The 19,951-nt window shown below is 38.6% G+C and overlaps 1 protein-coding gene across 4 annotated transcripts in view; it reads right to left on the bottom strand.

Moving 5' to 3' along the window:
- Positions 1 to 19,951, bottom strand: part of Kcnq5 (potassium voltage-gated channel subfamily Q member 5) — a 561,250-nt gene that overhangs the window by 539,785 nt on the left and 1,514 nt on the right. The window lies entirely within an intron of this gene.

Consider the following 19,951-nt stretch of genomic DNA (forward strand, 5'->3'; position numbering starts at 1 on the left):
AACTAAAAAAGACACAAGGCTACAGAGTTCCCCCACACTGCTTCTGTGTCAAGGACTGTCAAAGTTACCTACGCAGTACAGAAACTTGGGTTTCCTTCTAATGTTCCAGAGATTGTTTGATGTGTGTCTTAATGCATATACCATACGGTTTTGTTTGCACATGGGACCTCATGAAAAATTAAAAAAAAAATGACTATGAGTCTATACATTGAGGCAAAGGAGGAGGTGCTTAGGGAAGGAACGTGTAAAATGTTGCTTATCCTATCTACCCCATAAGAAAAGAAATGTGCAATTCATGTAATTCATGATTAAAACATAATTGGAATTTTACATCAGCACTATAAATGTTCTTATTGAGTGTAAGTTTTTAAGATGTTATTGCATTATAAAATTTAATGGAAAATTTTTTCATTCCCTTAAAAATAAACTCAAATGCCACAGACATTTCCCCAAAATTCCAGCTGTCTGCTCGGCTGGCTTGTGTCTCCAGATCAGTTTTTTTTCCTCCATTGGTAGTTTGTAGGTGTACTCTTTGATATGTAACACCATTTTAAAGGATTAAGCAGTTTATTTTCACATAATCAATGTACACATTGCAAAAATTAGCATTTTAATTGAAAGATTTTCATTACTAGTTACAAACTGTCATCTTAATAAAAAAATAGTCTTCTAAACTTACTTAATACAAAAATTTAATAAGTATATTAATGTGTGCATGAATGTGAAGTTTTAAAAAGTCTACACATAGGTGAAATCATTTCCAATTTCTAATAAAGTCCAAGTGTATTTCTAGTAAAAATATTTTTACATTCAACCACACCCTGTATATTATATTTTTCTTACTATGTTGGTTTCTCCACTGAAGCAGTCATAGACCAAGTGTATGCTTTCTAAACACAGAAGATCCATCACTCTGGGCGATCTGTTCAAGTATTTCCCCATCTCTCTTTGCGCCCATTCATCCACCCATTCATCCACCCATTCATCCATCCATTCTTCCATTTATTCTGTTCAACTAAATGAGCAGTAATTTTGTACCCACCAGCTTTTTGGGTTTGTGCTCTGTGCTAGAGAAGAGAGAGAAAGGGTTATCTCCTTGTTTGGAGATTCTACAGTACAGATAAAAGTCAGTGGAGTAATTACTGTACATTAAGTAGCAGCTACATCAAATAGATGAACAGTTATGATAAGAAGATTAAGAAAGCAGAAATCTACCCACTTCCTTCACCTCCATCCAGAAAGTAAAAATTACAACTCACAAGTGCATTTGATTAGGTTCTCTCACCTCACATGCTGATCTCAAGCTAGCTGTCTGCTGTCTTCACCCATGCCCCATGGGACTAGTTTCCACACATTTTATTTTCAAGGCATCCCTAAGGCCATGCTGTACTGTGTACATGCCAAAGTTTCTCCCTTGTGACCAAAACTACTTGAAGGCAAGAATTAGTGGTTTTCATCTTCATATCACTGATTATCACCATGTATCTGTATAATCAGTTTTAAAAAGGGAAAAAAATATGTAGCTAGTCCTTCATTTGTGGTTTCCACACCAGTGATGGATTCAAATATTGAAATGTTTGAAAAGAAATAGTGACTGTACTAAATATATAGTCTCTTAATGATCATTAGTCTTTATATACTACAGCAGAGCCACTATTTATACAGTATTAGCATTCTAATGATATTATAAGTAATATAATGGTGGCTTATATTGAAGGATGTGTATAAGTTAAATACAAATACAATGAAATCTAACAACTGGGTCTGGAACTAACTTCTAGTAGACAAAGAGAGACTTATAAATGAACACTCTGAACTGATCCATTTGGCTGTGGCCTCTGTGACACAGAGACCTGCTCCCCCAATTTCTAAGATGTTGCTCTTTTTTCTTCCCTTCTACGAAGGTAAGAATTTTAAGCATGGCTTCTTTAAAGTGGCTTTTTCCCCAGAGGTAACTGCATTATTTAGCCTCCTGGCAGAGAAAAACAATAAAGTGTCAAAATGCTTAAGCCAGTTTGAAAATATTCTAGAATTTCTGGCTTCCTTTCCCTACATTTTACACAGCTATAAAAATATGGGCCTAATCTGAAAGTCAGCTTGAAAACATAGTTTTAAGACACTTACAACATTTTTTTTTATTTTTGTTTTCTTTGTTTTGTTTTTGCACTTCACTTGCCTAGGCAGGTGTTTCAAAACTGTTAATATTACACCTATTTATATTGTTTCAAAATGGGTATCCATGAGTTGCCATTTTTATATATGTAATTTAGTCAGCCAAAAAAGATAAATTATTAGATTGTCAATTGTATATGAATGATATAATGCAGAATACATAATATGAAAGAAGTCAAGAAAAAGCTTAGTTTTTATTTTATGTAGTATATTTTAATTGCCTGATTAGACCAAAAATCTATATCTATACATATATGTGTGACATATTATTCAAAATAATGTTTAATATTTTGATCACTTACACACACACACATATACATACATATATATATATATATATATATATATATATATATATATATATATATATCACAGCATTTGCAGTGGGGCTGTATTAGTTGTACCTGGTTGCCAGCCAATGCAGTATTTACTCACTCAGTGAAGCAACCTCCTGGGATCTTGTACCTACTTGCCCGTTTTTAAGTGAAAAGTGTGAAGTTCACAGTGTATGTGACCTTACACTAAACTTTCACTCCTTACTCAAAGTCTATACTGGCAGTCAGGGCTCAATGCCAAGAACTTACTTGTCATATGACTGAGTTTATTTTTCTCACACAAACTGCCTCAGGAAAGTCACATCAACCTAAATAGCTGCACACAGGTAACAGAACTGGTTGATGGATTTTTCTGTGCCCAAAGATTTATTTATTCCTTAAATATGGAGGGAAGCATTGGGTGGAAAATATAAGCCAAGCAAGGGCTGACTGTAAGCTTGGTCATTTTTGCTCCAAGATTAATGTTTGTTAACATTATCTAAATCAATAAATGTATAAAGATTCCTTGAGTCACACAAACACTTCACTGGGTCTGCAGCACCCATGACTGAGTATCTTCACAGGCATCACCCAGGTAACTGTCTGCATTGGGGATTTAACCAGCTTCCTGTAAGGCAATATGCTTACCCATGAGGTCCTCAACTAGTGAATTTTAGATCTCATGGTATATGAACACTTAGAAATGTATACCACCATGTGTATGTGCACATGTGAGCTTGTTTGTTTAAGGGCATGGTTCATAGTTTTGTTTTACTTCGCATGCATTCTGTAAAAGGGTATGAGCAAAATCATTTGTAGATCTAGCCCCTAATCCACTCTCAAGTATTCATGACCAGCATGCCACTCATTTGCAGCATTGCCTGGATGCTGCCCATTTGTAAGCAGAACTCAGTGCTCAATCACAGACATCTCTAAACATCACTCATTTGTCTGGCTATGCTCTGATTATACCAAAAACTTATTTTTCTCAGAGAAAAGTTCAGTCTTTAAAAAAAGAACTCACTTTATTTTCTTCAGGTGACTAACATTTTTCTTTCACTCTTCAGATGAGAAGCATGGGAAGCTCAGAAATAAAACTAAGTCTTAATCTCTTTAGTTTGGAAGATTAACTCAAAAAATTCTCTTTGGGGGTATTGCCTCCATACAAGCATACTTCACCTTTTCCTTTTTTCCTCTTCAGAAATGCTTCAAATATAAGGGGCTGAGAATAATAAAATGAATAGCCACATATGCTCCCCCCACATAAACACTCGTTTTGTTGTATTTTCTCAGTCTTGGATTAACTTTTATTTCTAAAGAATTAGTGGGAGAGGGCGGGGTGGCAGGCATGGGGAGGGGGGAGGCAACAGGGGTTTGTTTTTGTTTGTTTTTTTGTTTTTTGGAGGGGAAACTGAGAATGGAGAAATTCGCATATAAATAAAAAAAATTTTTGTCAAAAAGAAAAAAAAAAAAAGAATTAGTACATGTAGATTCAGTTGAAAACACTACATATGTACTCCGAACTCCCTCCCCCAAAGGTATCCTTGTAGATACCAACTATCAGTTTAAATGTTAAAATTTTTACAAATACACACATGTTACATATACTTTCCCAATTCCTTCCTCCAATGCTATCCTTGTAGACACCAATTATTAATTCTATATACTAAAAGATGTTTTACAAATATATACACATCTGTAAAATCCATATCATGATATCCATGAATATCAGTCTGTACAATTTTGAGTAATATATAAACTTTTCCACACTGTAAAATATCATTCACCTATTTTTGTTGTTAGAGGCAAGATGTTCATTGTTATAAAGTCAAGACTGATACTAAATCCTAGATCTGATTGTCTTGGCTCCTGAGAGCTGAGATTATGACCATGTGTTGGGCATACATATCTTCCTTGGCTCATTTAGTTTTGATTCAGTATTAAGTTTCATTGGTATTTAATATTGGTTAAGTAGCTCTAGTTTAGACCTTACTACCATATGACATTTATTGTAAGACACTGTCTATGTTTATCTGTTACTTTCTCTGTAAGCTTTGTTCAAAGAACAATGGCATTGCAGTGGACACTCTTAAGAAGGAAATTCTCATGTGTCACTTCTTGGAGCCCCATGACCACAGGACCCTGCCAACAGTGATGAGATGTAATCTTCTGTTCTCCTCATAAATAGTTCCATAGCTTTTCTAAAAGCCTCAGACTCTACAACATGGTGTACATGGTGGCTACCATGATGTTCACATCTCGCCTGTTGTCACTATCCATTAAATTTAATTGTCACAGTTTTTCCTAAGTGGTAGTTGTTGTGCCTGTCTCAAGTTCCTCATGAAGTCATTTACGTGCCCTGAATGGATATTTTTATCATATACCCATTCACAGGTTTCATATATTTAGTAGTTCTTTAATATTTCATGGGAGAACAAATAAAATAAACTTTCAATGGCAATCAATTACATAAAGTGTGATGAAACTGTAAGCAATACTCCATTTAAGGTTTCTGTCAGCACCGTTCTTTGCTATAATATTGAATGCTATTTTTTAAAAATCCATATTGGTATGTTAGTGCTTACTACTAATACTGAGATCTAGGGCCATGGGAACTTAAAGAGAAAAAGAAAATAAATTACCCACATTATGCACACATGAGTATCTATGTGTCTATAAGTGGACTATGCAAATATGTATTTATTTGTTTGCATTTCTTTCTTTTGATCACAAAGAAAAGCTTCTTGCTTCCTACACGCAGACAAGGGCGCTTGTAAGCACACCTGTGGGATACACAGCTCTCAGCAAACCAGACAGCTTAGCAAGAACATTATTGAGACTCTGAGTCCCAGACTCTGCCCACAACACACATGTACACACATTCTCTCTCTCTCTCTCTCTCTCTCTCTCTCTCTCTCTCTCTCTCTCTCTCTCTCATCATTATTCTGTTTTAACTCTTAGTCAGTTCTATGTTCCTATTGTCTCTTGGTGGTCTTTTCTTCTTAATTTATACTTTACAACTTACCTCACATTCGCAACCCCTTTAAACAGCAATATTCTTTCTACATCATCCGTAGTGGCAACTAACTCATCAGGCATGTCCCCATAGTCTCCTGCCCACAGGACAAGGACACACAATAGAAAACACTGGGCCACATAGCAAACATTTTCAGCATTTTGGACGCGAGATCACTGTTGGAATCATTAAACTATGTGCTTGTCGTATGAGAACATCATGGACAATACAAAAATAGATGTGAATTATTGGTGTTCCAGTAAAAATTATTTGCAGTGCCCTCCTGATTTACAAGACTTGACTTCTGCCCTGTTGTTCTATGCAAATCCTTACTAAGACACCCTCTGTTGATGACTTTATTTTTGCTTATAGTTCTTCCTACAGGATAAAAAACAAGGTCATTAGAGCTTTGATGATTCCAACTAATTTGAGGGTTTTATGTGGTTAGTAAATAAGATGAACCCCTACCAATGTGACACAGACAAGGGTATCTTCTACCTTAGTACTCGCAGATATGTCTGAATAATGGTGTATAATGGAGACAACATGCCTAGGCTGGACGCTTGCTTTGGAACAATAATGCTACCTTATAAAGGAACAACTAACATTAAACCAATCTTTAAGAACTCTGTCCTAGTTAGAAGGCATCCCGAATTCCAGCAACCCTTGGCTGGTAGAGTATATGCCATCTATGCATAGATTCTCATCAGAAAAGTTTCCTTTAGTCTTCTTGGATAATGTGTGCATAGAAACAGCAGTGAAATATATATACCAAGGGATATGCACATGCCTTTAAAAATCCCTGTGGTTCTTCAGACATGAGATCACCAGTAACTACAAGCTGTTCCACTTGAACACAACTGTCATATTTAGTGAGGAAAATAAACATTTTAGAACTTTTACTATTTTTATTTTTAGAGGTACATATATTTATGAAACTTATTCTTAAAATAAACTCACCATTTGTTGCTGAAGTTATTCATACAATCCTTGTTTGTGTTTTTAAATGAAGGGGTGTTTTCACACAGTTTGATTGTATATGTGTACATGCATACAAACATATGTAGGAGACAGTGTTCTCTATATTTAAGAAGAGCTAGAAGGATGCATTACTGTTAGAAATTGAAGTATCCAACATACTGAACTCAGATAGTCTATAGGAGACACTAACCCCGATTTTTCCAGTCTGTAATTAAATATTGACCTGTCTTACATCTTTTTCCCACTCCACTGTTAGCTTCGTCTTAGTTTTCTTTTAACCAAGAGTGTTCCACATCACGGAAGTTAACTGGAGGAAAATGGAGATCTCTACATTAATTGGGGTAGGGTATGTGTGAGCATTTTAGGGACGCCAGAAATACTTTCTCTTTGGGTTTTCTTTCAATAAAAGAAAATAGCAATGTAATATATGCAGGAAGGGAATACAATACAAAAGTGAGTTTCCCTCTGTTTCCTGAAATAACATGTTAAAAATGGCAAGATTTCTAAAATATTCCAAGAAACCAATCATGCTGAGCCAGAAATGGATGCTTTTCATTATGAATATCCTGGGGAAGGTGGTAGCCAAGAGCTCTTAGTGGGAACCATCACGAAGTCAGTGGAAACTAGCCTAAAATACTAACCATTCTCTGCTACTATGGGGTAAAGGCAGGAAGCCCAGATGCTGGAAATCTGTCTATCTGGAAGGGATAGAAAGACTCGGAAGTAAAGTTCATGCTTTACTTCATAGTTATAGAATCAGTGATATTGTTTGTTTCTTAGTTACTGGTAGAAGAGCTTAAGCAATGCTGAATTCCCCTCAGCTCATGAACCCTGGAGTTCTAGAAGACAAGAGAACATGATATCGTAGGAATTACTTACACTAAGAACTCATGTTCTCAGAGTCATGGTGCTGATCATTCTAGAACACGCTTCATCAGTAAAAGTATACAAACAAAGTTTCCAAGAATTCCAGTGGGGAGCTCATTCACTGTGCTCAGTTCGGTTTAATTACAACTTTGTCCTGATACCTCCAAAAAAATGCAGGGCTTCCTTTAAGAATGGATAAGGGAGATGGTGGGAGACAGAAAGATAGGAGGCTGAGAATAAGGAGGTATTTGTGACATACAGTCTTTCTAAGTACAGTAGAACAGAAACACACACAGTATATGCCTGTATTGCTAATCCTGACTATTCACAGATTTCATATTTAAACATTCATTTATAGACCACAAATCAATAAGGTATTTTTTAGAAGTCATCTATGTGTAGATGTGTGAGGAACAACAGTTCACAATTTAGGTCTCTTGTTGCATGTGTTTCCAGTTCATGATGAACAAGGCTAAAAGATGACCAAGTGTTCCTAAACTCACACACACATATATATGTGTGTATATGTTTATATAGGATATATATATATATATATATATATATATATATGTGTGTGTGTGTGTGTATAGAAAGAGACAGAGACAGACAGAGAGATAAAGAGAGGGAGAGAGACAGCCAGGGATTTCTTGTCATATCTTCCAACACTGCTACCCCATTTTTTTCTTTTTCCTTTTAAATTTGTTTTAATTTTTTTACTTACACGAAACATGTATTTATCCTACTTTCAATTCTCTCCTTTTCTGCCATCTTGTTCAATTATTCCAATTTCCCTTTTTAGGACAGACTTTCCATATACTTTATGCATTTGGACAGACTTGGAGAAATTCAAGGTTTAGCTTTACTCAGCTGCATCCTAATATGCCATTCTCCTTCCCCTCTCCACCCACTAAGTTGTCAGTTTAACACCCTAATCTGTCTCCGCCTCCTTGCTCCTACAGCAGTGTCTGGTGCCTTATCTGAAGCTCCTTGGCACTGCTTGGCACTTATCAGCTTCTTCTCTCTGATTTTGAATTTCTCTCTCTACCAGCTTTTCCTACTGGCCAAGTCTGCATTGCCCCTATCCCCTGAGGTCTGCATTCTAGTTACGCATCATGCTCCAGGAGATAGCACATTCCTGGGCATCTTTGGAAGTGCTGATTTCTGTGTTTATGCCCAGCATCCGTACTCTGTTGTGTTCATCCCCTTTGTCCAGGACGTTGAGTATGTTCCCTGGGAGACTGGATGCGCCCCTCACGCAAAGGGCTGAAGATGCTGCTACAGGCTCCTAGAGGTCTTACTTTTCTACTGGTCTCTGGCCACCCCTCATTGACCCTTACCACTTCACTACCTCTTTTTACATGTTTACACACACAATGTTATCTTTCTTCTTTGTAAGACTTCACCACAGTCTTGTCATTATCTGGGTCTTGCCCTCCTTTAGATGCTGCATGGCTGTAGTTTTATGGTTTTATTTTGTTATGCTTCTCCCTATCTTGTCATCTCCTAAAATGCCAGTTTTTCTGCCTGTACCCAACACCATTGCTATCTCTTCATTTGACAAGTCTACACTACAGAGCTTAAATAAGCCCCCTGTACACACCATCTCTCTGTACCAATGGAAAAAGTGATTGTCGCCTGGGATGGTCACATGTTTGAATCCTGAGCACTTGGATGATTTCAGTCATTTTCTGTACAAGCAAGTGCTCTAGTTTAACCTCCAAAATCTCCCTGTCCTCCCCTTCTTCATATCCACAGATACAGCACTTCAGTGGAACCCTGATTGTGCTGTGTGGCTTCGCCATGATAAGATGCATACTCTGGCGAAACTAACTTCATGGCTTTACATTCGGCCCCTGACACAACTGTAACAAGACACAATAGATGACTGTGAAGAGGTCTCTTAAATATCCAATGACATGGTTTGGAAATCTATATTAAGACTTAAGGAAGGACAAGCCAGCCTGATATAGCTGTCTCCTGAGAGGCTCCAACAGTACCTGACTAATACAGAAGTAGATGCTCACAGCCATCCATTGTTGTTCAAACAACAATATGAACTACCTAGTACCCTCAGAGCTCCCAGGAACTCAATCACCAACCAAGGAGTATACATGGTGGGACTGATTGCTCTGGCAGCATGTATATAGTAGAGGATTGCAAAGTCGATCATCAATGGGAGGAGAGGCCCTTGGCCCTGTGAAGGTTCTGTGCCCCAGTGTAGGGGAATGCCAGGGCCAATAAGTGGGAGAGGGTGGGGTGGCAAGCATGGGGAGGGAGGAGGCAACAGGAGTTTGTTCTTGTTTTTTTGTTTGTTTGTTTTTTATTTTTTTGTTTTTGATTTTGTTTTTGGAGGGAAAACTGGGAAAGGAGAAATCATATGACATGTAAATAAAGAAAATATCTAAGGAAAAGAAAAGAAAAGGCTGTAGCATTGAAAGGGAATTGCAGCCAACAAGAAATCAGAAGAGGAAAAAAAGGAGTTGAGTATTTGCTTCGTTCTTTTTTTTTTTAAATAAAAAGTCATTTATTTCCAGTACGTACATGAGCTTTAAATTTAATATCAACACTGCATGTTTGATTGCATAAGAACATTATAAAATTATAACCAAAATCTACCTAACAATCTACCTACCATATTTTTATTTTTTATTGAATATTTTTTTATTTAAATTTAAAATGTTATCCCCTTTCCTGTCCCCCTCCCTGGAAATCCCCTATCCCATGCCTCCTCCCCCTGCTTCTGTGAGGGTGTTCCACCACCCACCCACCCACTCCTGCCTCCCTGCCCTAGCCTTCATCTATGATTTCCTTGATGACATAGTAAATTGTGTTATCTATCCTTTAATTAAAAGGACATTCTGCATTCTTCAGCATAGTGGGATAGTTTCTTGACTACTCTTGTTTATAGTTGTCTAGGTTATCTTACCTAATGTCAACTACAAACACATTTTTATTATCTGCTTTCAGCTCTGAAGCTTAGAATAAAACTCCATACCCAGGAGCTCTGGAAAACAGCTCTCAGCAACATGACCCAACTTGTTTAAGAACAGGAATGTGTGAAGTAACTCATCAAGACCAACACTGGATGCAAAACCTGGGGAACCATGTAAGGAGATTTTTCTTGGTAGAGGTGCTGTGAAATCATCAATTCCATTCTCAGTGGAGTGACTTCCAACATTCTTCAAACAGAAGAGAAGGCAAGGCTACTGGTCACAGTCACACCAAACTGGTGTCCTGACTCCCTTTAGAAGTCAACAGGAACAACATAAGCACAACGACTGAATGCTTCTTACCTAGTATAGATGCTGATTTACCTTTAAGTCTACAGGGTCACCTCAAAGTAAGAATAAATGGTACCGTGTTACCTACAGTGGCTAAGTTCAGTGGGAGGACTATAATACTCCTCATTGTTCTGATCCCTTGCTGGGTCTGAACCTAAAGATGAAGCCTAGCTTTCTTCCATTTGATGTCCATTACTGATCAAACAAAGTTGCATTTCTTCTACTTATCAGCATGTGCATCAATAAGAATAGTAACCTCCGAACTCAGGATCATATTCTGAGAAGCTAAATGGGCTCAATGAGAGTCATTGTCATTCCTATTCTATTTGTAAAGTTATTATTCTATCTCAGAGGCTCTCCTATGACCAACAAGCATTTCTGAGGTGCATACTAGCCTCCCAGGTATAAGGAAAGTGCAGATTTCTGGAGCCAGATTATGTTCTTCTTGAATACACACACTCCTGATGACTAGGATGAGTACGCAGTGGTTATTTTTAAGTTCAACACTACTTATCAATGTGTAGTCTGTTTCCCCACACCATGCTCTTACTCCACTCCATTCTCCATTTCTTCTTCTACCCTTAATTACCGGAATTGTCCAGCTATCCATCATGACCTACTAACTTTATCTTAACTACCTTCCTTGTGATTTTTATCACCAGTATTTTAAAGGAGCATCCACATGATACTGTAAACACGCTATCAGAAATTCCACCAGCACTAAAAGCTCAAGATCTCTAAAGTTAAACTTGTGTTTATCTTCCCCTATACCATCCTCAACCTGTTGAGTCACCTGAAGTCCTAGTTTCAGTTAATGGCCCCACTATCTATATAATGGCCCAACCTAATTACCAGAAATAAGTCCAACTCTATCTTCTGCAGTTGATAGTTCATAAATACAGTTCTACTCTAGTGCTGTATTTTTCCTCTTTTCTTACATTATTTCCTCAGCCTGCATCCTAATTCAATGCCAGTCTCAAAACTGATTATCTCTGCTCTTGGTCTTCCTCGAGTCATCAGCCATAGAGAATAGCACCTTAAATGAGAGCTAGTGATAGCACACTAGTCATGTGTTGATTAGACTTGTAACCCAGGACTCACAAAGCTGAGGCAATTGGATTACAACTTGTAAGCCAGCCTGGTCTTCACAGAGAGGTAGGGGTCAACCTGGACTATATCAAGAAACTCCATTAAAAAAGACAGACAGACAGAAAGACAGACAGATGGATGGATGGATGGATTGAAAGAATGGAGGAAGGAAAGAAGGAAGACAGGCAGGGAGGGAAGAAAAGAAGGAAAGAAAGAAGAAAAAAGAAAAGACAAAACAGGATGTAATTATTGTTTAGTTCTACCTGTTTCAAAGATCACCCCAATAGATATACATAAAACCTAGAATTTTATAAGGGAAAGACAGCCTTCTACCATATTATTCCTAGTCTTATTTACAGGTTTAAAAGCAGTCATCACACGAACTATAAGTATACATATTTTAAATATTATATAGATACATGTAGTTCTCATATATAACACTAATACTGTATTTTGATATATCCTGTTACTATCTCACAGATTAAGAAAACTGGCACTGAATGCAACTTACTCATAGCCATCAAATCAGGAGGAGTAAAGCTGAAGTTGAATTTGAACCAAATCATATCCTCCTATGAGACATCTCTAAGATCATATTATCCACTTTGTGAACTGACTAGCATCGAGCACATCACCTTCTTTATATAATGGCTTTTAGTTAGATGAGGCACTGGATCCAGGGCTACAGACAAGGAAATGTGAACTGTAACATTATAGTAATCAAAGATCGGAGCTGGTAAGATGGCTCAGCAGGTAAGAGCACCGACTGCTCTTCTGAAGGTCATGAGTTCAAATCCCAGAAACCACATGGTGGCTCACAACCACGTGGTGTAATTGCCCTCTTAACCACCTGTAATGAAATCTGACGCCCTCTTCTGGTGCTCTGAAGACAGTTACCGTGTAATAGTAATACTATTACTATTTATAATAGTAAATAAATCTTTAAATTAAAAAAAAAATCTAGCTTTAAAAAAAAAAATCGCCCTGTCCTGGGGTAAAGAGGAAACAGTCTAGAATGGCCTCATAACTATTGTAAAGAGAATAATGCTCAAGGTGACTGTGTTTGCAAACAAATGACATATCTTTTCATGTACAGTTAAAATCAATTAGCTGTCAAATTGTCAGCCAATCTTAACATAACTGAATGAATTTAAAGTTTTTCTAGATGATGGATCACTGAGCTGTGGCTAGTCAATGTTTGTGCTCCCAGTAGTCTCGCACCACTGGGCTAGGGGTAAACATGCTCTGTTGGCATTTTCATCTGCCAAAATAGCCATTTGCAATTAAAAATTAATATTGGCATTACTTCTCTGCAAGCAATTATCAAAAGGCTTCTGGCCATCTCCCTTGTTTATAGTGTTTCTTGCACCATGACTTTATTTTGTTTTGAAATACTTTTCTCAATTTTTCTGTTTCTTTTATGCCGTACTAGTCCCGATGTTGATATGCCAACAATTTTAACATTTTAAATTGGATTATGGACCTCAAGTATAAAAAATATTTATTTATATTTAAAAAAAACAGACTGACTTGCCATGCTATATTTTATATTACTATATGGGCTGAATACGAAGCATCATAAGTTGAGCCTTGCTGCACATAAGGCAAATAAGTAATTTTTTAATGAATGCATTTTAAATAAATTGCAAGCATCAGTTTCTATAGATACAGACTTTTAATTTGGAACAGAATTCTTATTCTGTTATGTCACCAAATAACAAACAATTAATTCGGTCTAATGGCATCAGATACACAATATAATCAGTAGCATAGAGCTTCATCTTCCAAAGAGGAACTAGTATAGTCTGGACATTTGGAATATTGATAAATGAACTAAGATGCACGAGTGGACCACAGCTGTGCAATATACCGGATTCTGGATGTTAATGACTTGGGACAAGGGTTGTAATTTTAAGGGTTGTATGCACATGGTATGAAGAGAGGCCATGAACAGGTTCTTTCTCCAGTCAGAGGAGAGAAGTGTTAAATTTTGAAAATGTGACGTTAGCTATGCCATGGCACCTAAGCAGAAGGGTGTGAAGTTACAGCCATGAATTCGGAGGTAATTATCCAGCTCAGACACAAGAAGAGGGAGTGATTAGGATGCCGGATAACTTAGTATTCCAAATACTTTGTTCCTTCTGGGATGGTATTTTAAACTCATTGTATTCTATCACCTCGTTGAGTCATAGACTCAACTGTTATGCCCATGCACAGATGAAGTGTCAGAGGCACAAAGGGTCAACTGATTCACATCAGTCATTTAGTAAAAAGCTGGAGGCCAAGCAGTCACCAGATAGCATCTCCAAGAGAACTGCAAAGATGTGGTGTTTCTTTCATCTTTGGCTTATCTGAGGTGTCTGTGTGGGAGACTTCCTCACTCAATAAGTTGGCATTTAACATTATTTAGATACACACCATCTCATTAAATTAAGATTCAGAATTATGTAGACCCTCTGTATGAGAAGTTTTCCTTCATACAGAAGGGCTGGGGCAAGGTGGCACCATTACCACAAAGATGGACAAAGTATCATCGTAACGGCAATCCCAGAATTCGATAAAATCTAAGACAAGTGGTACCAACCTCACCCTTGCCAACTGCCTGAGAGCATACCTAAGAAGCCACTTTGGTACTGAAATTTGAAGGAACAATGAAAGTCGGAAATATGTGTTAAAAAGTCATGGTACACTAAGTGGGAAATATTCAACAGCATCGCGTAGGATCAAAGGTGTAGCCACAAGACACAGGACAGAGTAAGCCAGCAAGACTTGTCATCAGAAGGATGGAGTCTTAGGGAGGTAGATGTAATTAGGCCAGAAAGATGACATGAGAGTTTTGTGACCTGTCCCAGGGGACCTGGAGCCTAATTTCTATTACTCTTAGCCATGCATCCATATAAGAAGATCATACAAACCTGTGTCATTCCACACAGGTTTCAGCATCAGAGGCCTTACTCTTCAGGAACATCATTCAAAACTAATCCAATGAAGCCTTATCCAATTCTCTAGTCTTTGGGTTGTTTTATTATGGCTTTCTGGGTCGTCCTGCAAATTCCCACTCTTTGCTTCTTACTGGTGTTTCTAGCTCATTTTACCATTATTTTTTTTAAAGCATTGACTGAATTATCACAAACTGATAAAGGTTTCAAAATTTAGGTGTAAGACTAAGACATATTAGCCTCAAGATTTCTTAGTGAATTTATTCTTTCAGCATATTTTCTTGTGTGACTTCTATGTTCTTGAAATCATTGCTGTTGCTGACCTGAAGCTCATGAAGCCATGAGGGCTGGCTCCACATTCCTCTTTCTTACAATCACTACCATGCTGACTAAGAACATCTGCTTCTCAAGCAAATCTGAACTCTTCACATTTCTGCGAACTTGGGTCATATATTACCATCATAGAAAGGCCATAGATTTGCATTATATATTACTAAATGATAATTCTACTTCCAAAACCACAGGTGAGAATCCTCCTCACAGACCCATCAGATGGGTGAGAACAGCCAACCAATTCTGTATCTTTAATAGTTTTTTTTTTTTTTTTTTAAATAATGGATTGTGGAGTTCTTATCCCTAAATGGGACGTGTACACGGTACCTCTCCCCTTACCCACCAAAGCTCTAGAACATCAAATAACAGGGTGCCCAGAGATTATAAGGGTCACAGATCAGGAAGAACTACTACAAAAATAGCATCTTCTAGACATGACATGAACTCATATCTGGAGGGCTTGCCTGTGCAGGATCAGACCAGTTTACAACCCCATAGGTGAACTGACAATACCCCTCCCCCAACTTCAGAGTTATCATCAGGTGATGACTGGTGAGGGAGGAAAAGTCTTCTTTAGGGCATGACCTCATCTTTGAGATTGTGATTACTCCAGTGGATAGCCCTACACCCGTGCAGAGGGTTATTAAAACAACAAAATATGAAGGTAAGGTAGGGAAGTGGAGAGAGTGGGGAGGAGTTGTATAAGAAATGATCTAAATACACTGAACAAAAGTCTCTAGGAATAAATTCTAGAAGAAAAAAAAACATTTCTGATTGAACCTCTCTTTTTATTCCCATGGTCACTCCCTTAGCTCCTTGGGCAATCGTCTCCCACTGTTTCCAGAGCAACAATAGAGAACCAAGAGACATTTGCAGGGTGATCTTAAAAGATAAAAAAAAAAATGCCCAGAATGAATGGAAACACTGAAATACTCTTCCCACCTAATTACCTCTATTTTAAATCCCCTCTCCGATTCACTTTCCAAGGTAAGATGTGTTCTCTTAATTTCCGCCACTCATTCAACCCTACATCCTACATGGTAAAGACAGACTAGGCCTACACAATTCCATGACCATCTCCATCTTCAAAGCTATGAAAAATCAGGTGCAAGTCCCCCACCCCTTTACTTGAAGTTGGCTTTCTCCTGCAATGAGTTTAAAGTACTTACAGTTACTACACACTTGGGACCCCACACTTTCGCTAAAGCTGTTTTCTCTGTCAAGATGGCTCATTCGCCCCCTGCTGTGCTCCCCTGAAAATGGGCTACTTGACCATCCAAACTCAACCCAGACCTCACTTCCACTTTGAAGGCTGCTTGCTGGCTTCTCTGCCCAGAGTGGCATGGCTGTCTCGTTTGCATTAATTTATTTTGTAACTTGTTTTCTCTGTCACAGTCCTGAGAGGATCATCTCACACTTGTCGAAATGCTGCAAACCACCTGAAGGCTCATCCTTCATGAAATCAGAGGCCTTTGCCTCATTAATTTAGAAATCAGCATATACCTCAGACACTCAGATATGTGGAAATGGATAAATCTATATCTGATGTAATCATGTTTGGCTTTTATTAATTAAACGTGTGTCATAATGGCAGCTATGGGGTTGTAAATAGAAAAAAAAAAGATGGCCAGGAAGCAGAGAAGAGGTTCTGAGAAACAGAGAGGCACTGAGGAAGCAGCAAAAGACAGAAAGAGATATAGCTGTAGGAAGAGTTCACCGCAAATGAATGAAATTTAATGGTCATTTGTATGGTCAGTAGTAGCTAGCAAAATAATAATAGTAAGATGATGATGATGGTGATAATGATGATGATGATGAGATATAATTCCAGGCTTCCTAGTTTGGGTGGTTGGAATATTCTAGTTTAAAGTATTTATGAATTCTCACCCACAGTACTAAAAGAGACAGAGATGCTCTGGGCAATGCAATGGGTTAGATGGATATATCTGCAATGATGCATTTCACAGGCACAGGGGCATCCCTGTGAGTCCTCCGGACTGACTGCATTTGCAAATTTACATTGGGAATCCTATCACGAACTCCTCTACAACTACCATAATTCTAAATTTTCCCCAAAGAAGGGCAATTTAAAAGGAACAGACAACTCAGAGAAATCATCTCCTATTTTAAGAGCTCATCTGGTTAATTGTATCACAGCTGAAGACAGAATACACTGCTGCTTGGGGACTCAAAAAGAGCAGGAAGTGCCTGGATCTCCTAAGGGCCACAAACTCCGAGGAAGAAATCACTTGAAGCGGGTCATCTCTGTTCTTGCCAGCATTCATACCAGTAGACTTGGGTATACACTCGTTAGATCACATTAAAATATCATTATAATAATTATTTTTACATATTTTAACAGAATATTCTCTACCTGAAGCATAATGTTAAGGATACGTCTCTGGTTTCTTGGCAGTGGAAACATTGGGCTAACCAAGTAAATTCATCCCTGGCCTGCCTCATTAATCACAGTGTACTTGTTCTTGGCAAGAAGCTTAATACTCTACAAAAACTGTTATTAAAGTAAGATTTGAGGATTCCCAGGCTGGCAGGGCATTAGTTAGTTACACCTCTCTAGAAATTATTTTCTTATAGTTTCCTGTAATGGTCTTATTAGACCTGCAGCTCAAAGTAACCTTGCTTTATTAATGTAATGTGTAAATTCCGGCTATTCAAAACCTCATTTAAAACTGTAAGTAGTGATTACTGGCCCCCCTGCCCGCCCTCCAACCCCACGCCCCCGTCCTTCCCCCAGGGTCTGCAATGGTTGAGGCCCATCCTTCCAGAACCTGACTCTGTCTATTCTGACTCTGTGCTAATGTGGATCCACCATCACTATGTGGCTTCAGCTGCTCCCAACCTACAGCCCTCAAGGCTCTTCATTACATTATGAAGAACTTTACATCAGCAAGACTATGTTGACAAGCACACAATGTATGTTCTATCCCCTCACTGAATTCACTGATAAAACTAGTTAGCAAGAAAATACTTAAACTAGAAACAAAACACAAACAAACAAACAAACCCAAACATTTGTAAAAACCACAGAAACACCAGCACTAACAACCAGACTTCAAAAAGAAAATGCTGCATTTTGAGAAATTATCACTCCTGTTTGTAAACAACGCTTAGGAGACATCCGTATGTGCACCGTGGAGGTTGTGTCAAGATCCCTCTGAACCCATAACATGTACTTTATCCAAATAAAAGATACTATATTACATCATATTTAAAACTCAACGCTGGGAATATATTGAGCATGTTCTAAAAATATCATCATCCGTACTGTGCATATTTACAGCAAATTAAGTCTCAGCATTTCTTTTACAAATGTATATCATATTCTGAGAGGTCAAAATAATTTATTAGGTCGTTAAGTACTAAATTAATTGGATATCAACCTAAGCAGATGAGCTGAACGAGTGTCAGGGGTGTTTATCATTAATTACATCCAAATATTTGTGACTCTTCCACCAGCAAATGATAGACCTTATATTTTGAATGTAATGACGCTAGACAGAACACAACATTCCCTATGTGTGCCTTGCAAACGTATAAAGCTGTCTGGAATAGTTCACCTAATCCTACATGTTCACAGCAATCTGGAACTGTAAAAATTTCCAGACACCGGGGCCCCAGAGTGCAGACTCCACCAGTTTCCTGAGTTATACCTGGTCACATTTCAGGTTCACCTATTTATAAAAGCAGCTCCTTCTCTCCTGATATTGTGATTATTATTATTTTTTAAGTTTCCTGGGTTGGAGCCAATTCTTCATTCTACGTGAGGGAGTATAGGATGGCATGTTTCATTTCTGAAAGGTTTTTTTTTTTTTTTTTTTTGGTCTGTTCCAAACATATCTTAACTAAGTAAGGAAACAAGGAATCAATCAGTATGTGCCTGCAACTTTCTCTGAAGGTCTTCTAAGGCTAACATGTTTGTATTTCATCTTAACATAAAGAAGGAGGGGGCAGAGAGGGGGGCAAGAAAAAGGGGATTCCTTTAAAAAGATTAAATTAGACACGGTGTTAAGGCATAAAAACAACCGTAAGTTGTCCTCAAGATATACCTAACTCTAACAGAAGATTGAATGAATGGACGTTGGGCAAAACAGTAGTAAACTTTAAAGCCACCTAAAAGCTTTTTAATGCCTAAGGGAAAAATAAACATTTGCTTCCAATCATTTTCTCATTAAGCATTCTCACATTCTCTGTTAGACGGCGAGGGCTTACTCAACACACACACACACACACACACACACACACACACACACACACACCACACACACACACTTTGTCTCAGCGCCGTGAGTGCCAGCTAAACCCACAGCTTGCTCCAGGTCACAGCTGGCCCCTGTGCATTTACACTAGGGCACTTCTGGCCGTGTTCCTGAACCCCGGGTTCTCCACTTGCAGCTGGAACTGCTTGCAGCAGAGCTTGGATAGCCAGCTAGAATCTGACCACCTCTATGTGGCAAGGACTACTACGTGCACTGACAGATTTTCCGTTGGTGACAGCTGTGATGGTGGCCAGGCGTGTTTCCGGGCGCGCTTACAACCTAGTCTCTCTCTCTCTCTCTCTCCACCACGTAGCAGCTTCCTCTGCTTGACCCCGGAGCTCACTCACTGTGGACCCACTTTACCCTTCTCCTCTCCATTCCATCCCACCCCGCCAAGCCCTCGCAATCTCTCCCATACATTCTCAGCCTCAGGTTGGTGCACAACCTCCCCGAGCGTTCCCCAGCTCCCGGGCGCCCCACTCAGTTAAGTTTCCGTATATCAGGACCTAATCGCTCCCGATTATCTGAGTCGCCTAAGTGCGGCTTCTGCCTCCAATCACCCAGGTTCCTGGAACGGACCGGCCAGTCCCTTGGGTACTCTGGGGCAAAACGGTTCAATCGGACCCAGAGCGAGAGGTGGGACCAGAGAAATGGAGGGGTTCCAGAGGGCCGATGGCAAACA

This window comes from Mastomys coucha, unplaced genomic scaffold (genome assembly GCF_008632895.1).
Source record: "Mastomys coucha isolate ucsf_1 unplaced genomic scaffold, UCSF_Mcou_1 pScaffold14, whole genome shotgun sequence".
In the NCBI taxonomy this organism is placed as follows: Eukaryota; Metazoa; Chordata; class Mammalia; order Rodentia; family Muridae; genus Mastomys; species Mastomys coucha.